This window comes from Macaca thibetana, chromosome 5 (assembly GCF_024542745.1).
Source record: "Macaca thibetana thibetana isolate TM-01 chromosome 5, ASM2454274v1, whole genome shotgun sequence".
NCBI classification, from domain to species: Eukaryota; Metazoa; Chordata; class Mammalia; order Primates; family Cercopithecidae; genus Macaca; species Macaca thibetana.
The window spans coordinates 165,578,988-165,600,654 of record NC_065582.1 but is presented as its reverse complement, the minus strand read 5'-3'; the positions used below and the strand labels follow the sequence as shown (position 1 = coordinate 165,600,654).

The window sequence follows — 21,667 nt, the reverse complement described above, 5'->3', positions numbered from 1 at the left end:
TGTGAATTCAACAAAAAAAGTGACGTCCTTAAAGAATAAGGAGCTTTAGCTTCCTCTTCAAACATAATAAGCATTGCCATTGAACTTGCTTACTCTAACCTCAAGTGAATGATTACCTCTTGCAAATGAATTTTAGCAGAATTTTCCAACTCCGACCTCAGTTGTTTCTTTTTGCTATTTGTTTTGTTGCTTTTGAAATAAAGCTTTTCTTCTCTTAGCTGTGCTTTGCCCATCACTTGTGGCAAGAATCAATGATACCTTAAAGATACCAACTCATTGGTGCAGAAAGCTAAAACCTGTCCCTTTAAAGCCCAACCTGGATCGGGACTGAAATTAAATAGGATTAACTCCTAATTTGTTCTTGTGTCCTATTCTTCTATTGACTGTTTCCCAGTTCCTAATAATTGTCCTTGTTCAAGTGTAAGACACTGTGTCCTCTTCTTTCTTAGTTAATTGAGTCTCTTGTTTTGACTTTCTATTCTCAACTTTGACTATTTTTTTGCTCTTTGGGCTAAAACTAATATTCAGGTACTGTTGTCCCTTCCTGATCTCAATAGGTCATATTTTCTGTTGAGCAGCTTATACTCCGTGTCACTTTAAAGCAATTTCCTTTAATGCTTCCATGCAATTTCTCTCAAGATGCTTTTTAAAATTTATTTGTGTCTTCCTTCCCTTCCTTTCTCTCTCCTTCCTCCCTTGTTCTCTACCTCTCTCTCAATCCTTGCAAATACACAAACACATATACTTCTACTACATTGTCCTGTACCTGTTGATATTGTCTCTAGGAATTTCATATGCAAGTATATATTTTGTATCTCATTTTGACAACATGCAATCTATGCACAAGGAGTCATCTCCTACTTCCTTTGCCCAGAAGCTGGGGCCCAGTAAATTGCACTGAGTAAGCAAAATTGTTTGGCTCATTTATTCACTAATCTGCTCATTCATTCAACAGATATTTATTAAGTGTTTGATATGTGTCAGGTCTTATACTAAGTGCTACATTCAATAATCAATTTAGCACCAGAAATTTTTTATGATATTTCACTTTCTCTGCCTTACAGATGTCCTGTTTATGGAATATTCTCTTCTACCTTGTTTTTCTAGCAATTTCTGCTCATCCATCATGATTCAGCTTAAATATCAGGTTTCCATGAAATATCTTCTAACCTTTAGATGTTTATCAGTTTCTTGCCTTTGCTATCATCCTAGAATATGGGATGCTTCATATTTCACAGTAATTATTTATTCACATGTCTGTTTCCTCCCAATTAGACTCACTTCGTGGGAAGAGACATGATCTTTTCCCCAGTGCTTGTAACAATGTATGGCACATAGTAGGTCCTTAGTCAGTTGTATACATGATAATAAGAGCATCTACGTGTACAAAATTTAGTATAAAGTCAACATCCAGCAGTTTAATAGTATTATTCATAATCAATCCCAAACCAAGTGATTCCAAGGACCTATAACGTTTTAAAAGCTATTGTTAATCCTGACAAGTTTATTTAAATAAAATGGAATCAGAAGCAGCAAATTTTATTGCCCCATCCTCTAGAATATAACATATTCAGAAGCCCATTGGAAATTTATATTAACCCCTCTGTTGGGAGCAGATACAGTAGATACTATAATTAATATGGTATATTATAAGGAAATGAATCCAAGGATTCTGATTTTTTTTATTGTTAGAAGAATGAAACTTCCCAATATTTTGCCTATGGCCATTACCTTTTTTACCGTAATGACTCCAGATTTACACCTCCAACAGCATTCCAAGTGTCTCATCCCTCTCAATACCAATTATGTCCCATGGAATGACTCAAAGATATTGCAAACATCATCTGTTCCAAAGAGAACTATCAATTCTACCTTCAAACTTCCCTTCAGTCCCCATCTCTGTAGATGGCACTGTCCAATATCTCAAGTCAGAAACACAGGCACAGCAACCCTGACTTGGTCTTGATTCCAACTTTTCTATCTTCACTCTCATCCAATCCTTAACAAGCCCTGCTGTCTTCATCCCAAATAGATTAAACCCTTCTCTCCATCTCCTGTAATGTATGACATCAGTGGAGAGTCCCATTTCTTTCTGTGTTTAGTACTGAAACAACTTCCTATCTGTCCTCCTTGTTTCTGATCTTGCTATTTCCAATTCAAAGCGTTTCTTAAAATGTGTACTATATCATACTATTCCTCAAAAACCACCCAGTGACTTCCCATTTTATTTAGAATAAAATTTGAAATTCTTTTTATGGTTTATCAAGTATTACCTGCCTCTCTAATTGTTCTTACAGTGTTTCAGCTTCAATGATTTTCTTTGAATTCCTGTAAAACACCAAGGTCTTTACCTGCTCAGAGCCTTTGCACAAGCTGTTCTTTCTTCCTGAAATGCTGTTTCCCTCCTGTCTTTTCATTGTTGGTTCCTTCTTAGCATTTGGATCTCTATTCATATTCTCTGATCATGCTTTTGAAATAGATGTCCTCTCAATCCCACAGAAATATGTAACTTTTCCATTTTTGATCATTTGATTGCTTCTTAATTCTCAACAGAATTGGTGATTTTGCTTTAATAATACTTGTCTTTATTCATGTCTTACTTCTTTTCCCTCCTAGAGTACAATTTGTTTTAGGCAAGTACTCTGCCTCCCTCATAAGTCTTTTTACCCGCAGGGAGCAGTATGGAGTAAAGCACCTAAAAAAATGCGTGTTGACAAGAAAATGCAATAAAATAAAATAACCTAAAATTTTAAAAAAAACAAAACCTCAGTAGACCTTAATTGAACAACTACTTTCTGTACACAGATATATCTGTAAATTCATAGACCTTTAATATTCACAATAGCACTGTAAGGTGCTTTGCATCATTCTTATTTAATTAATGCAAAAAGCAAGTTTCTCAAAGTGTCAGTACAACTTTCAGATTTTAATGTAAGTTCCTGAATCTAATCCCAGTCCTTTGCATTTTTTCATTCTATACTCCCAAAGCCATCATTTAATTTAAATATAGTTTTTACCTCTTGCTGACATTTAACCATTAAATTTTTTTCCACCAGTTAAATTAAAAAGAAAAAAAATCAAGGAAAATAAAGTCCCTGGCAATACATGCTGGCATTCTGTCTTTGAAAACAACCAAAAAAAAAAAAATCAATAAAAATCTACTACATAAACCGGCCGTAATAAATTAAAGATGTGTTAAAGGGAAATAATGGATGCTTCTGTTGATAAGGCTCATGGCCAGTGGCCAAAAGGCAATCTTCTGCTGTTCTTTAATAACTCAGTGCAAAAACCTTGGAAATTTTTATACCACTACTCTATCATAGCACCTTAGTAGTAAATTACAGGAGGTAATAAGCATGTTATTTTCCTAAGTGTAATAATTGTGAAACAAAGAGTTCTTCATCCAAGTGCCCACTGTCTGTTGCAAAGATAGTTTAAGAAACCGCTACAAAAACTCATCTTTTTTTAAATCCAACAATCAGTCATAGAACACCTAATGGGCAGGCAGTGGCATGGTGGTTGAGAGTTAAAGCTCAGAAATCAAGGGTTCAAGTCTCTCTTTAACTCTGTGACAGCTGTATGACGCTGAATAAATTATTCATTTTTCTCATTATTAAAATAGAGTTAATAATAATTTCTATCTGATAGGGTTATGGGAGGAATAAAAGGGTGAAATGAGTAAAACACCCACTATGTACTAAGATATCCAAAAAATAATGTTAACTTTGGCTACAGAATAATGTGTTCTGAGGGGCATAAGTTTATGATACTGTGGGTGTTGAGAACAGAAGTATTACGGAAGGGATAACGAGGTACCTGGCAGAGTAAATGGAGTTAAATAACCTTGAAGTCTTTTAGGAACAAGCTATTCCCTTACCATTTTTCAAAATAGCTTTTTTTGAGGTATAATTTGCACATCATAAAATTCACCCACTTAAGTGTACAACTGAATGACTTTTAGGAAATTTACAGGGTTATATAACCATCACCAAAATCTAACATCAGAATATTTTCATTGCCTCGAAGAGATTCCTCATGCTTATTTACAGTAACAGCTGTTCACACCCCCACCCCAGGCAAACACTAGTCTACATTCTGTCTCTGTAGATTTGCCCCTTCTAGATATTTTACATAAATTGTATTATACAATATGTGATCTTTTGTGTGTGGTTTCTTTCAGATCACATATGAAAGTCCAACTCTGTGGTAGCATGTCTCAGTTTGCTTCTATTGCTAAACCATGTTCCATTCTGTCAATATAATACATTGTTTTGATCCAATCACCAGTTGACAGATTTTTGAGTTATTTCTAGTTTGTGACTTTGACAAATCATGCTACTATAAACATTTGTACACAAGTCTTTTTCTACACTTGTGTTTTCATTTCTTTTCAGTACATTCCCAGGAGCTCTCCTTTTACACTGTATAGCAAAGATCTGCCCCTGAAAGACCTCAGTGCAACTTGTTGGAAGGGAGTAGAGAGTTCTAATTCCAACTCACCAGTAACTACTGAGTGTTCAGCTCACACAACGAAGTAGGGAAAAAAAAGGCGCATCAGTTCTTGTCTCTGTCCTCTTTCCTTAAATCCCCTTGTGACTTTGGGAGATAACTGGACCTCATAGAATCTATACATCTTACCTTGTGAACCAACAGGAGAAACTAGACGCTCTCTGAACTCTCTTTTACCTTAAAAAACTTATAATACTCTTAGTAACTAAAATTTTATAAAGAAATCCAAAAAGCACAATCAATGGATTATCTCCCTTGCCTCTGATATTTTCTGGGCATAGCCAACACTAGTCACAAAAAATACGATACAGAAAGCATTTGAATACTGTCTATTGCATGCAGAATCCAGGATTTACCAGTTGCCACCCTACATGTGCCTGCTTTGCTCTTAAAATTCTTGCATGTCACTGTATTTCTCTGCCCATATTTTGCTAAGGCAGTTATTTTGTTCAGAGTTAATTGGGCACAAAACAAACATTAGTACAAGAAAATAGGGTGGATTGTTTTAATAAACATGTAAAAAGTATAAATCCAAGTAACTACCGTTACCTCCAAAAGAGTCACCTCACTGGTTTTACATTTCCTTATTGTGATATGACTCAGAGAACTGCCCTCTAAACTAGTGGTATAGCCAGTTTCTAAAATTAATTTTCAAACCTTATTATGAAATGTTTAGCTTGTAGAAAGAGGTATAAAGAAGAATACAATGAGCATGCATGTATCAAGCACAAAGATTTAAAATAATTGATTACCGATGCTCTGGGGTCTATTAGTATCCCTCATCAACTTTCTCTGTCCTTATCTCCAATGATTTCTGCACTTGAGCATGACTGTCCTCATATATACATTTATATTCTTTGCATATGTATGTTACCCTATGTAATATATATTGCTTTCCTAGTTTAAATATTTATATAAATGGTATCAAAATGGTATCAAACCATATGTATTATTTATCAGTTTGCTGGATTCACTCAGTATAATGTTTGGTGAATTTATTTACATTGATATGTGAGTTCTATTTCTAGTTCTAGTTCTACTCACCTTGTATAACATTAAATTTTTAAAAAACCACAATTATTTATCCTATTTTCTATTGATACATATTTAGATGATATCTAGCGTTTTGCTACCACAAACATTTTAGCTGTAAACATTCTTGTACCTATCTTCTCTGTGTACTTATTGAGGGGTTTCCCTAGAGTTACCATTACCTAGAGTTTCGTTACCTAGGAATGAAATTTCCAGATACTGAGAAATGAACACCTTCATTTTTACTAATTACGACTGCATTTTCTCCAAACTGTTTGCACCCATTTTTCTTCTATTCATCAAGGTATAAAGCTCCCATTTGTGCACAACTCCCCAAAACTCAGTACTGTTAAACATTTTAATTTTCCCAGTTGCCAATTTGATTCTTAAATGTCAAATTTAACCAACAATAAGTGACTATGTACTCTGAATATACCTTTGTGCTTGGTTCTGTGTGGAATGCAAAATATGATATAGTGGCAGTACTACTGAAATTGGAGGAACCAAGAATTAAGCCCTCACTCCTGCCGTCTGTGAAAACCTGAGCAAGTTGTTTAACCTCTTCAAGCCTCAGTTTCTTCATCTGTAATATGAAGGGTTGGACAGGAAAAAATTTCAAGCTCCTTTCACCTTCCATCCTACTTGACTTTATGATGCTCTATGGGATCTTATAAGACAGGAGAAGATGCAAAACATACATAAGTAATTTTAACAGCAGACCCAAATATACATGGAGAAGGTATTAGGAGAACATAGGACACTGGATCTAAATAGGGGCGAGGAAGAAACTAGAAAGGTTTCACCAAGCAGACTGAATGAGATTCACCAAGATGGTATTGATGGAATGGATGAAAGACATTTAAGGAGAGGAAACAGCATGGCAGGTGGGGTCACAAAAGAAGACAGTGAAAGAAGAGGGGCAAGGACAGGAAGAGAGGCAAGGACAGGGAGAGAGGCAAGGAGAGGGAGAAGGGTGTGGCTGGAACAAAAGGTGTTTAGGTACTTGCTGGGAAGTAGAGAAGATGAGGCCAGATATATTGTGATTTTTATTATGTCAAACTGTAATAAATCTTCATTATGTTATCAATAATTTGATTTTTAAAACCCTTCAAAGCAATATGGAATCAAATCTGCAAATAAGGCAGATAGTCATTTGATTTTCACTTTAAAGTGATGTCATGAAACCAATTTCTTCTGAGGCCAGTAGGCTGATTCTACAGTCACTTCTCAAGCAGGACTGCTCAGGGGGTTTGAGAAATGGAAAGAAGCATTGCAGAAAAAAGAATGGAGTCTCCTTGGGTGCAAGCTTTGAACAGACATGCTCCTTTGGATTTTTGAATTTTATCAGGTGGTTTAAAAGATTCATTATTTTATAGTTATACTTGGTATTGAAAATTCTCAGAACCTGATGGAATTTTAGTATTCCCACACAAAATATTTCAAGTACAAACATTTTTTTATTACTGGGAGGAAAAAAAAATGCCTTCTAAGAGGCTTCAACTGGCTATGCTAGAATGGCTGAGAATTCTGGAAAAGTGATTAATGTATCTCATTTTGAATAAACTGATTTATTATTGGTTATAAACATGGACCCCACAGGCAAAACACCTGGGTTCAGATCTGGACTTTCCTATTGTAAAGTGGAGTATTTATTTAAGCAAGTTATTTAAGATCAATTTGTTAGTATTAGGATTGCATTTGGCTACATGTAACAAAATACCTAAGTCAACTTCTTCCTTCCGTGTAAGTGTCTTATTTTTCTCATATCATAGGAAGTCAGAGGGGGCCGCTGAAGACTGGCTCTGTGGTATTACTAATGTCCCATGCTCCTTCCAGCTTTCTGCTCCACCATTCTGGATATGTAGCTTTTGTCCTTGGTTTCAAGACAGCTCCTTTATCCCTAAGCATTGCTTCTGAGTTTGAAAAAGAAACAAGGGAGAATGAACCAAAATCCCTCTCTTTATAAGACTTTGTATTTTCATTCAGAAGGGTATTCCACTCAAAAGACTTTACTTAAGTCCCACTGGTTATACAATGTGGCATGGGAACCTGGAAAACCAATTTTTTAAAAAAATTGCTGGGTGCATAGTGCATTGCTATCCTAAAGAAAATCAAGATTCCTTTAGTAAAAATGATGTCTAGCCAGGCATGCTGGCATGTGCCTGTAGTCCCAGCTACTCAGGAGGCTGAGGCAGGAGAATGGCTTGAGTTCAGGAACCAAAGGTTGCAGTGAGCTGGGATCACGCCACTGCACTCCAGCCTAGGTGACAGAGTGAGGCTCTGTCTCAAAAAAAACCAAAACCAACCAACCAAACAACAACAAAACATGATGTCAACGTGAGAATTTGATAACAACAGTGCCTGCTATATATTAAAGAGTTATTTTGCAATTAAAAAGCAAAATGAAAGTCATAGCATATAGTAACAATTCAATAATTCTTACTACCAAAGGTATTATACTAATGTGTAATTAATATTTTATATATATATATGTGTGTGTGTGTGTGTGTGTGTGTGTGTGTGTATTCCTCCAAGCACATGTTAATCCTTCATGGCCCACATCAAATACCACATCTACTAACACCCTTCTCTGATTCTGCACTCAGATCTGTTTTCTTTATCACTTAATGTGTTATATTAGATGAAACACAAACTAATCTGACAAGTAAACAAGGATTGTATCGGAAAAATAGAGAACTATAGAATTCAGAGGAGAGTTAGCTCCTGTAGGTTCTATAGGAACCTACAGAAACATGGGAACCTGAATAAATTTCATGGGGGTAACCACCACCAAACCTGTGCTTTTAGCTTCTTGAGCTACCATAGCAGGAATTGATTCCTACCAGGTTCCACAATGGGATTGCTCTTAAATAGGTGAGTGCTTTGCTGCTAGACAGATAAAGCATGATTGCTGCCTACTACAGGGTCACACACACATAAGTGGTTGACTTTGGTCAAATGACACTATGATAGCTCAGTGATTGCAGAAATGTCTATTTGTTCACCGAAATTCTGCTGAGTAACTGTAATAAGAGTAAGACGGAAATTGTTTCAGAGAAAATTGCATGAATACATTTAGAAGAAGTAACACATGGTTTTAATTCAGAGAATGAGAGGTGGAATGATTTAGTTTAGACGTGGGATAAGGAAAGGCACTTACTAGCAGCTTAAAAAGCAAAACAACTAAGCGACATAATATAGAAATTGAATATATTTGAATAGTAGCATGACAAGGTCACAACCATGCCTTAAGAGACTTTATCTGGTCTGTTAATTGTATAAAAAAGCAGAAACAATAATTTCCTGAATATAGGTAATAGATCTAACTATGGGATCTGAAGTGGGGATAAATAGACAGGGAATGGGTGAGAAAATTAGGAAAACATAGTAGGGAGAAATTGCAATTGGAGATTGTATTTAGGAAGCAAGGATGGACGCTTTCAAGATCTCCTATGATATCAAGCTTGGATGAACTGGTGCTGCCAGAAAAACAATGGAGAAACAAAAGGCATGATAGGCAGAGGAAGAAGATAAGAAGATGCATGTTGTATATGTTGAGTTTGATATCCCAATAGACTATCTCGGAGAAAACGTGCAGAATTTGAATTACATAACTGGTGCTTACCAAAGAACAGGGCTGATGGTATAGAAAACATTTGCCATTTCTTATAATTTTCTACAGTGTCCTCTACTCTTGTATTCTCATTCTCATCAATCACTCAGTTATTTTGCATATGTCTAGTTCTATGTAATTTCTACATTTGTCTGTATAATGTTATCTCTGTAAGGTGAGTTATCTCTGTATACCATAGGCACGATTTTCCCTACTTTACAAGAGGAAATTGAGTCTCAAAAAGAGCCTACTTACTTTTCTTCTTACTAACGAATGAAAAGGAATGTTAATCATCATTTTTCCCCCTAATCGGTGAGATATGAAAAAAATTTGGGGTCCATGCAAAATCATTATTATGTTTAAACTGTAACTCTTTACAAATTTATGATCTCCTAAAGTTTTCCAAGATCTAGTATCTCATCTGTTGGCAGATTTTTCAAATGAATTCCTACTCCAGGTAAAACAGTCCACTTACATTTTAAAAATCTTGTCAGTATTAACCAGATTATTCCTTCTAATTATTCTTTAGGTCTGATCTTAGAAAACGATTTGAAGCCATCTGTTATTTAAATTCAAGTTTACTGCACTTAAAAGAACAGAACTTGATGTATATGATGTCTGATTTGTTCTGATATGTATAGAATAATAACTTGGCAGGATCTCATAAACAGCAGTTATAGTATAGTACAAGGCTGTGGTATACCTGCCACTGAGATTCATTATCACACACATCTTCTAAGGGCATCTAAAGGGCATACACATTTCAGAATTCTGTCTGTAATCACTATATGCCCTGCTGATATGCAACCAGAAAAACATTCTACTCTTAGAAAAAAAAAAAAAAAGGTGTATTTCTAGTTTTCAGAACACAAACTTCTCAGATACACAAACAAGGCTGCAGTTTAGTGTGAGACTCAATATCCAAGTATATTTGTGGAAACTAAAGCTTCAGTGGAAAGAAGCATTAGGTGGATTTTTCAGATTTGTCTCAATGTGGCCAGCTCCATCTATTACACTGTCTATATTCTATGTGCATAGGGCAGATAAAAGGCTCTGTAATGTGTTAAATAGTATCCCAAAATATTAATGTTGCTGGGAACCTCAGAAAGTGACCTTATTTGGAAATATAGGGTGTTTGCGGACAAAATTAGTTTTGTGGATGGATGAAATGGGCCCTAATTCCAATAAATGGCGTTCCATAAGACCGTGTGAAAACACACAGTGGGAGGAAAGCTATATGACAATAGAGTCAGATTTTGGAGTGACAAGCCAAGGAGCACTGAGGATTGCTAACAACTACTAGAAGCTAGAGCTTTCAGAGGGAATATAGCCCTGCAGACACCTTTCTTTAAGACTTCTAGGCTTCAGAACCACGACAGAGTACATTTACTTTGTTTTACGCCACCCAATTTGTTACAGCAGCCTAGGAAACTAACACTGGTTCTAAATGACACATTGACAACTCTAATTCTATTTGCTTCCCTTACATAAGCAGAGGATCACTTAAGGTGATACCATCTCCACACTCTTCCCATATCCTTGGTAAGTAATTGTGCAAACATAGGGATAAAACACATGCATTTTAGTATCTTTATACAAAAGCGTCTTCAAATAAAAAATAATTTAAGAGAAATGTTAATGAAGTTTAAAATGACATTTTAATTCATTTCCTTTCATTAACAATTCTTATTGCCTTCCTAAATGTGGAAATTATTAGCACCCAAGGGACCCAAGGGAGTAAGAAGAGTATGACATGATGACAATATCTCCTTCTTGAAACACTTAAATTTAATCATAAGAACCTGGACCTTTTGCTTCTTTCTTACCATTTCTGAGGTATATGAATCAGTTCTTGGCCTCAAGTTTTTGGCAATTTTTTGGTGGGTTTGTTTACAAACTACAAATGTTTTGTAGTTTCTGCTGTCACCACAGTTCTGATGGCCCCAAATCCTCAATCTTCTTTTATCATTAATCTGATTTGGAGCCTGATATCTTCAACTGCTTTCCGTAGTTGACTGACTTGTTACTTCAAACTGAACATTGTGCAGAATGCAAGATCTGCAATCAACAAGGTGCTATTTGGTAATATTAATCACATTCTTTTCTTTGTGCTTTTGTCCCCTCTTATAAGGACTATTTTCTTTCCCGCCCCACACCAATAACAAACAAGGATGCAACAACAACAATGACAACAGATCTAAGTGGAATCTTGGAAGCATGTTTGCAAAGCTGATGCTTCCTCCTGCATACGCTAGCTAAGACCAGGCAGGGGGTAGGAGGAAAAGAGACAAGATTGTGACTCCAAAGTGTAGACGGGGGATTCACCAGAAGGACAGACCCAGGAAGGTGAGATACTCACCATGCTAGAAAAAGAACATCCATCTCAAGAGTGAGGAGGGGATGAAAGAGAGACAAAAGAATAGATTCATCCTCTAGGGATAAAATAATTGAATGTCTTGCATACATGTATAATATATGCAGCATAGGAAAAAAAAAGTTACTTGTGACTATACAAAGCTATTTTTATATTATTTCCTTTAATCTTCAAAACAACTCATTAATAAATATTGTCACTATTCCTCACTAGAGGAAATTGAAAGCTTAAACAAGATGCCCAAGGACACACAGCTACTAACTGCTGGAGTTAGAACACACTTCCTCTGACTATAAATCCACCGTCCTCTTTCCAAATTACTTTAGTTTATAACCCATGATTTATTTGCTTTTCTCTGCACTCTGAGAACTTGATAAGTAAAATTACAAATGCCTTACCCAATCATTCAAGGAAAAAATTTATTCTCCCCTTATTCTCTACTAATTTCATATATGAAACACCTAATCGTGTTGCTAGGCTCACAGCTTGCTATATCCCCTACAGGAAAGAAAAAAATCCTGCCACTTACGTATATGCATTTTTTTCCTCCCTGTGAAATGTCCTTTTCCTGATACAAGTCCTCCCTAAATGTCAAGATTCAAACACATCATTCTCTGTTCATTTTCTTAGCTAAGGGGCAGTAGTCAAGGTGAAGGTGATTTAAGCCTAGAGCTAAGTAGCCCTAGGTAGTATCGCGTGTTTTGAGTAAAAAAGAACTGTTCATTCTTATCTGAGCCTTGAGTTTTCCTCCCAAGGACTACTTCCTGCTATCTAGTTCCGTAAGAAAATGCTTCAGCCTTTGGAACCAGCAACATAAGAATAGAGAAAGAAAGGGTTTATAAAAGATGGACCCAATTATGGCAGTCTGCATTTTCTTATAATACTGGTGACAGCAGGAAAGTTGTGAAGCTGCTTTTAAGTCTATGATAAATAGACTTAAATAGAAAAAGTTCTGTGGGTCCAAAGTCAAGAAAAATGTACATAATGTACTTGGAGTTAGATAGTAAATGAGGTCACAAATGCACTGAATGTGGAACGATTGGAAAGCCAAGGGTATATTTAGGTATATACTACTTAAAAAAGAGAAAGAGAGAGAGAAAAAAAAAAATAAGAAAAAGTGAGGAGAGATGCCAGAGGAAATTCAGAAAGAAAGAAATCTATGTACTATGTCAACCTCTACCTTTGACAGGGAAAGCAGCTCTTTAGGGAGTTATACATCCCCATCTTGCAAGTATGTTATCTCTCCTCAGTCAGTAAAATAGCTTCTATTATGATGAGCCTGTTTTTATTTTCCTGGAAACAATTCGACCCATAGAATAAAAATGCTGCTTGTCTATGAAAGTCTTTACCAGGATCCATGAGCCCAGGGCATTTCCCTAGAAGCAGCCTTTCTCAAATTTATTGTCCATGAGAATTACCTAGGAATCACAAAATGCGCATTTTCTAACTTCACCCCCAGAGAGTCTCGGGGAGCTTCAAACAGTCACATTTTTAAAGGTTCCCTGTAGATTCTAATGCAGGCTCTTTTTTGCCACACTTGAAACTTATAGGCAGGAAGAAACAAATGCTCAGAGCCCTTCCTATGCGCCAGTTAGAGTTCCAAGGGCTTTCTCTGTTCTCCTGTTGTTTTTATTAATAACTCATTAAATTATCACACCACACTCTGAGGTAGATGCTATGAGACCCATTTTACCAATACTGGTAAAAGTCACAGTTAGTAAATAAACAGAATTCAAGTCTCTGGTCTGTCTCCTTGCTGTGCCCTTTTACACTCCATCACATAGGAGTGTGACTGTCTAGGAAAATAGGTTAACTGAGGAGACAAAGAACTCAGGAAGCATACAATTATGTGCATAAGACATGTGCTGACAAAGGACTAAGTACAGTCAAAAAGGATTGGTGGTGGATTTTCCAATAACCACAGACCCTGATAAGTCTACAGGACCAACCTACAAAAGGAAGTTGGATGTTGGGTGAAGGACTTCATTATTGGAATCCATCTAATGTGGACTGTGAAAGAAATGTTAAGTTGCCAAGGAGAATAAAAGCTTCACATGGTTTGTTCACTATGGGAAATGAAAGGTCAAGAGAAAAGTGGGACTTCAGAGGATGAGGAGCGAAATAAGCACTGGAGCCATCTGTGGATGTAGCATAAGATCCATAAACGCATTATTTCATAGGATTTGCAATAGCCAAAGGTCTTGGAAACCAAATTGCAAAGATCAGGAGAGAGTTTTAAGAAACAGTGGGGAAGAGAAGTTATATTTGTTGAATCTAAAAAGGGCAGCCACCAATCCAAAGAAGAAAATGGAATGTATTGTGTTCCGCTAATCCTGAGACAGATAGATATGATGCAAGAAAAAAAAAAAAAAAAAAAAAGATGGAATGACCCAATCCCAGCCACAATGCTGACCTGGCATATTTCCACGTACTTGCAAATATGTTATCTTATTAAAGCATCACAAAATCCCTGATATGTAGGCAGAATAGGCATCAGTATTCCCAATTTACAGAAAAGGAAATTAACAATTTTGATTACTGTTATTTTTAAAGGTAATTCTTAAAGTCATGTTAGTAAATGTAGCATCTGGGACTGCCCACAGGCATTCTCACTCCTACATTAGTGCTCTCTTCGAACATTGACATTCACAGAGGCATAGATACTACAGAACTCAAGTCTGACAGAAAATTCTGGTGTCCACTGCACCTACGCATTGTGTAAGTGTGGTGGTTTTAAAGATACATCCATACTGTTTTTGATAAGCTTCCAGTAGTGGAGTTTATTTCCTCTTGCCTTGACTGTGTGTTGGACTTAGTGACTTGCTTCTGGACAACAGAATAATGCAGAAGTAATGGAATGTCACTTCTGAGGTTAGGTAAAAAAAAGACTGTGGCTTCTGTCTTGGGAGGGCTCTCTCATACTTTCTCCCTCTTGGATCTTGCTTAAGGAAACCAGCTGCCATGCATGAGGATACTCCAGCAGCCTATGGAGAAGTCCATGTGATGAGGAACTGGGGCCAGTCCACAATCACCTGAGTGAACCTGAAAACAGATCTTTCTCTCACTAAAGCATTGAGTTGACTGCTGGCCCAACCAACAGCTTGTCTGCAACTTCATGAGAGACTCTGACTCAGAAGCACTTAATTAACTCATGAAAACTGTGAGATAAATTTTTGTTGTTTTAAGCCACTAAGTTTGGAGTGATTTGTTATATAGTAATGGATAACTAATATAGCAGGGAATCAAATGATTTTCACATCACAAGAAATTATGATTTATTAGTCTAACCACATATTTAAACAGAATCTTTGTCCTACTCCAATGGAACCACTTTTTAATAAAAAAAACAAAATAAAACAAAATTAGAGCTGTAGAAATAAATAAGCTTTGACTATCAAGGAAAGCAAATGGAGGCTGATGGCCAGGGTATCCTCCTTGTGGAAAGCTGGGCTCCTCACCAAATCACCTCGATATTACTGAACTTGTTCTCATTATCTTTATTACATTAGCAGAAACTGCACAAATTAGAGATTTAATTGAGCTAACAAACATCCCATTAAAAATATGAAATTTCTCTGAGGGTATTTAAATGACTAGTTATCCACTCATTAGTTGGAATTAAAGCCCATTACACTCCTAATAACTCATTGCTAAAATGGCCTGTGTTGAGAAATGGAGGACTTGATGAAGGCAGGTGTCACGGTATTATTTCATTTTGGAGTATTTTGGGGCCTGGCTAGAGGTCCACAGTGGGCTGACACTTTGGAAAGGAATGATGAAGCAGAGAGAGGCATCCTGGGCGGAGTGGCACAATGCCAAAGCCCAACTTAGGCAGTGTATATATACATTTATATATAAGCATATATTCTATAGTTCCTATATTCTATTTATAGTGCCTAGAATAGGCCTTGTAGTCAAGAATAAAGAGGCTTTTCTTCTACTTTAAAATTAACCTGGTACTCATCATATCATGAGTTCTAGTGGGCTACCCTCTAAACCTAACCAAGATTCATAACAGAATTTGATGTGGAAATGAATTTCACTCATACTAAAAAATAGGATTTGAAAGACAGCTTGTGTGTAAGCTGGGCTACAGTCTAAAGCACAGTGCGTTAATGTAGAAAACTTAGACTCACAAACAACACTTTTATGGTGTTATCTTTTAAATTTTAAGGATCTTTATGCTTCACTCAAATTACATTCTTTAGTATATTGCTTCTCAAACTTTATTGTGTATACAAATCACCTGGGGAATCTGGTTAAAACACGGATTCTGATGGGACTCAGTATTATGCATTTCTAAAAAGCTCCCAGGTGATGCTGATGCTGCCAGAACTCAGACCACACATTCAACAGCAAAACTGTAACATACAATTTAAGAGAGCAACTGTAGATTTTCCATGATAAAAAAGATGACTCAATACTGCACCTCATGGTTTTAGGTTTTTGCTACATTCAAGCCACCAAATCACCATGATATTTAATAGTGAAATTCATACTTCTAGACTTAAAGCTAACATCATTTTAATTATTTTTAAATTTAAATTCCGAAACACCAATATAATGGTTAAGAATATAGGTGTGAAGTTAGAAACACATGGATTAAATGTTTAGTTCTGCAACCTTCTAGCTGTGTGACATGGGCAAGTGAAATAGACCAAGCCCAATAAAGAGGAAACCACTTCAGATATTTCAAATGGAAGAGATTTAATATAGGGAACTTATTGCCTGGGTAATGTTAATGCTTAGAAGCCAAACAATGAACAACGAGGCTACGAGGAGAGAATCATAATAGCTAGATAGGGCGAGCCACGATTTTCCCTGTGGCTAGAGGAACCAAAGGAGCAGCCAATGCTGCAGAAGGCGGATGGAAGCTGGCACCCCAGAGGCTGTCCACAGGGAGCTAGACCCTCATAGGAGATGCCACTACTACTAGAGACACTGGGACGTGAGAGCTGGGAATTACTCTGCCTACTCTCTTCCTCCCACCCTTCAGTCTCCCTCCAGTGTATTCCATGAGTTGAACTCAGTCATAAGGCTGTCAGCAGGGAAGTCTGAGAAATGTAGCTCCTTGTGATGTGAAGCAGAACTAGGGAGGAACAGGAAATCTATCTGAGAGCAAACTGGCAAAGGATCAACACAGTGAGTTACTAACGTCCTCTCATACTATATCCAATGCTCTGTCAGGCATCTGCAGAATATGGGCGTTGTGTATTTAAATAAGATGTTACATATAAAGCATTGAGTATAGTGCTTGGTACATTATTTTTAGCAGCAGCAGCAGCATCTTTTTGTAATGTGACAGCATTTTCCCCCTTCATGCCTTCCTCTCCTTTCACCCATTTTCCTGTTGAATAAGAGTAGGGGTCATGTGGAGTCTCAGAGAGATAAGAAATAATAAAATAATACACTCAAGCTATGCTGTGAGAAATTAAGAAAAAAAAATGTCCGCTTGTTACATCTACATGATAGAATCAGAAAAGCATAAAGGCTTCCACTGGGCACACAGCAATAACAAGTTCTCAGTGATGTAGACTTAGGAGTCATGCTCATATCTGCAGACTGTTTAAGGACCATCTTTTGGATTGTGCTGAAGACTTTGGAGAAAATGCTTTCATCCACACATAAAGGCTAGCTGTGTGACCTGGAAAGTGACTCAATGGAAAGGGGCAATTGTTCATGGTATCCTTATCTGGATTTCAGGAGTATTGAGCTTGACTGGTATCTCGAATTTTTTCCTTCTTGACTAGGACCATATGTGCATGCAATTCCAGATGTTGTGGTCATAACTGAGAAGATATATCATTATCAAGGCACTAACAGTCTTCAATGATTAAAAGAACTGTTTTTCTCCATAGACTTGTTTTCCAAGTTAAGTTATCAAAAGTTTACAAAATAGACACAGTTGTCTCTGCCAGGTTATATTGCAAAGAAATCAGAGTGTTGGCAAATAGCTCCTCAGTGGAAGAAAACATAAGCAAGCATATTTGTATTCTGGCCTGTGCTCCTACAGCATAGGGAGTGCAGCATTCTGTTTAGCAGTTCCATCCTGGTTCATCTTGTTTGGGAGTTAGCAAGCAAAGCCAGTATACAACATAACAGTGTCCCCCGAAGACAACCGTCACAGCTTCAGCTAACTCATTCCAACCTTAAACTAAACCATCTTAATATAGAACTGTTTGAATAGCAAAAGTTATATGGAGAAGCCCATTAAGTTATTTATAAATGAGAAGCCCAAATGTATAGCTCTGTAATACTTCAGAGCTGCACTGTGATATTTTATTTATTCATTACACATTTATTGAGTTAAAAAATAAACACAAAGCTACAATCCTAGAGACTTTTACCATCTGGCCTATGCTAGGAGCCAAAAGAATTGGTGCAGAAAATGAGTGCTGTGAGTTCTGAGGAAAGAGAATTAGCTGCGGGTTGAAGGAGTCAGAAGGTCTTCAAGGTAGAGTGGAATCAAGTTGGGTTTTGATAGCCTGTTTGAAGCTTGCCAGGTGGAACAGATGAAAAGGATGCTTCTGCCTGAGAGAACTGGCTTTGTCAATTGCTTTGTGGTGGGAATGAATGAGTTGGTTGAGCAAGGAGATTAAATAAGGTAGGCTTCAAGAACCTGGAATTCATAGCTAGTCTGGCTAAGTTAGAACCTTGCCTTCACCATTTAGTAATTTATAAATAATATTGGCTGCATCACGTAACCTCAATTTCCTCAAGTCCAAAATAGGAATGGTACTAGTGCTTGATTTATGGGGTTATTTCAAGTATCCACAAAACAAATGCAGAGGAACAACCTAACATATTGTAAGCGCTCAGTCAACATTCAGCTACTATGATCACTTCCTTCTTCCAACATATATTGAGTGCCTGCTATAGAGAAAGCAAAAGAGTAAATTGAGTCAGAATATGAAATGCTTTGACTGTAGGTGAAATTACAGACATGTTTTCCTGCTGAAATAGAGGGGTCGCTGGAGACCCTGGGGTTAGGCAGGGACATGACAAGGGCTATTTTTTTTTTTTTTTTTTTTTTTTTTTGAGACGGAGTCTTGCTCCGTCGCCCAGGCTGCAGTGCAGTGGCCGGATCTCAGCTCACTGCAAGCTCCGCCTCCCGGGTTCACACTGTTCTCCTGCCTCAGCCTCCCGATTAGCTGGGACTACAGGCGCCCGCCACCTCGCCTGGCTAGTTTTTTGTATTTTTTAGTAGAGACGGGGTTTCACCATGTTAGCCAGGATGGTCTCGATCTCCTGACCTCGTGATCCGCCCGTCTTGGCCTCCCAAAGTGCTGGGATTACAGGCTTGAGCCACTGCACCCGGCCGACAAGGGCTATTTTTAAGAATTAATCTAGCAGTATAGTGCACACAATGTGTCATTCAGCAACATCTTTTATAAACCTTTAATGAAGCAGTAGAGAAAATTAAGATGAGAAATCTCTTGGCACCATAAAAGGCATTTAATTACTAAGGAATAAATTTTGGAGGCCCTTACAAATAATTGAGATTCCCACCAGTCACTAGTCCCCAAGAAAGGGGACTCCATCCCAATTCAGAGGCAGAGCTTTACCCTTCTAGCCCAATCAATGGTAATCTCCCAGAAACTGGTTTTGGGAGTGGGGTCATGTGATCCAGTGTTGGCCAATGAGCTGTGAACTAATTCTGTTGACAGAACTTGTTTTACTTAGGAAGGCAACCCCAAGGAACATACAGACTGCTAACATGCAGCCACCAGGGCTCTGGGTGTTTGTGGGTTCTTAAGGGTAGAGTGTGCGGGGCAGGTAACCCACAGTTCTCCCTGTACTCAAAATGTGGAGCAACAAATTGCAATGGCAGTAGCTAATACCACAGGAAATGTGGCTATCATCTCTTTAGAGTCTTCAAGTATGGGGTAGACAAGCACAAGGGCTAGCATTCTCAGGGACATTAACTTTGATCTGAAGAGCTAGAGCAGCAGTTCTCAACCTTATGTGCTGATTTACCTAATGAAAGAGTTTCTCATCCAGAAAACACTCCTGTGGGTGGACTAGGGTTATTAGCAATGCCTAGCCAGCTGCCTTCAACTCCACCTCCTTCTTTCTCTCAATAACATTTATCTAAATGAAAGTATATTATAATTAGAGGAATGACTACTCTAATTTATTTATTAATAAAGTAAATTATTCACCAATTTTGGTACTTTATCATTAGTAATAAATTATTTGGGAATCCAAAGAAAATTGATATGAACATACCAGGTTATCACTGACATTTTAACTAAAAATTTTGAGTCCAAAGACTACTTGAGTCATCCTCTATCATTCAGCAATGTCTTTTATAAACTTTTAATGAAGCCATAGAGATGATTAAGATAAGGAATCTCTTGGCACCATAAAAAGCATTTAATTACTAAGTAATAAATCTGGGTGCCCTTACAAGTAATTGAGACCCCCACCAGCGACTAACTATACCCCAAGGAATATACAGGCTGCTACATGGCCAGCCATCCAAATGCCTAGTTATTTATCTGGCAAGTAGAAGGCATGAAACAAACTTCTGGACTCTTCTGTCTTTGCAGGTTCCAATATGAATGGTGAATGTAATTTAATATGCCATGGAAATGAAGAGCTGTAGAACTGGTTATTATGCCCAGTATAAATGGAAGAGCTGTAGTCTACAAATGGAGGTGAAGCATCCCCACTGGTCAGGAGGACAACCTTGGCCAGTTATCTTTCCTAGAAGAAGGTATTAAAGTGCTAAGATGAGGATTTCCACACCTTTATGCTCAGGCAACACCACCCACCATCAACTGAGTTAATGCCCATCCCTACATGTGTGTAACATGGGCGAAGAGAATTTTTTCTTTCTCTGTCATGCTCACTTCCCACTTACCTGCTAGAGTATACTAGCATATTGTTTAGACATCTAGTTTTTAATAATATGCATTTTCATACAACATGACCACAAATAAGAAACTATTATATCTTATGATAGAAGGAAATCTGATTGTGGAGAAGTTAATGAGAAATGGTACACCTGCATTATGCTTTATGGGTGATTTAAAGGTTTTTCAAATATTATTTTGACTACAGGTAAAATAACTGTATAATTTATAATACTAATTTGAAAGCATTTGAGTCAGGATACTAATGATAATTAGACTGAAATGACAGACATAGATGAAGAGCCTCCTGGTAAATTAAAATGTAGTACCATCCTAAATATTATGGGCTGAACTGTGTTTCCCTCAAATTTATATGTTGAAGTTCTAAGTCTCTGGTATGGTTTGGCTGTGTTCCCACCCAAATCTCACCTTGAATTGTAATAATCCCCACATGTCCTAGGAGGAACCTGGTGGGAGTTAACTGAATCATGGGGGCAAGCTTTTTCCATGCCATTCTATTGATAGTGAGTAAGTCTCATGAGATCAGATGGTTTTATAAAGAACAGTTTCACTACACAGGCTCTCTCTTGACTGCTGTCACATAAGACATGTCTTTGGTCTTCCTTCACCTTCCACCATGATTGTGAGGCCTCTCCAGCCATGCAGAACCATGATTTCATTAAACTTATTTTTCTTTATAAATTACCCAGTCTTGAATATGTCTTTAAATAGCAGTGTGAGAACATACTGATACAGTCTCCATAGTCTCCATACCTCAGAATATGACTATATCTTGGATTAGGGCATTTAAAGAGATAGTTAATGTGAAATGAGATCATGAGGGTTGGCCCTAATCCAATACGGTTGGTGTCCTTATAAGAAAAGGAAATTAGGACACAGAAATGAACATGCACAGAGGTAAGACCATTTGAAGACAATATGAGATTATGACCATCTACAAGCCAAGGACAAAGGTCCCAGAATAACTCTAACCTGCAGACACCTAAATTTTGTACTTCCAGACTCCAGAACATGGAGAAAATTAACTCAGCCAGTCTGTGGTATTTTTTGATGGTAGCTATAGTAAACTAACAGACTAATGATAGTGATTTTCATTTTAACCATCAGCCTTGAAACTAATCACATCATAAGATGAGGCTCTGCCATAACAACAGTTAAGTCCTGAGGCTCTTTGGCTGAAAAATTGATAAACTGCTTGAAGCACAACCCTACAAATAGCCCTAACCATCCACCTCAAGGCAGATATTTTTCCCCTTTGCT

The 21,667-nt window shown here is 37.3% G+C and overlaps 1 protein-coding gene and 1 long non-coding RNA gene across 9 annotated transcripts in view; one reads left to right on the top strand and one right to left on the bottom strand.

Moving 5' to 3' along the window:
- KCNIP4 (potassium voltage-gated channel interacting protein 4) overlaps nt 1–21,667 on the bottom strand; it is a 1,211,383-nt gene that overhangs the window by 585,353 nt on the left and 604,363 nt on the right. The gene's annotated exons all lie outside the window — the stretch shown is intronic.
- Nucleotides 1–21,667, top strand: part of LOC126954997 (uncharacterized) — a 56,417-nt gene that overhangs the window by 26,792 nt on the left and 7,958 nt on the right. For 2 of the 3 annotated variants that reach the window (XR_007725782.1, XR_007725784.1), the window contains exon 3: nt 20,081–20,247. This is a non-coding gene — a long non-coding RNA (uncharacterized LOC126954997). Of the gene's footprint in view, nt 1–19,630; nt 20,248–21,667 lie in introns of those variants that run through there. The other variant, XR_007725783.1, reaches the window with a different exon arrangement.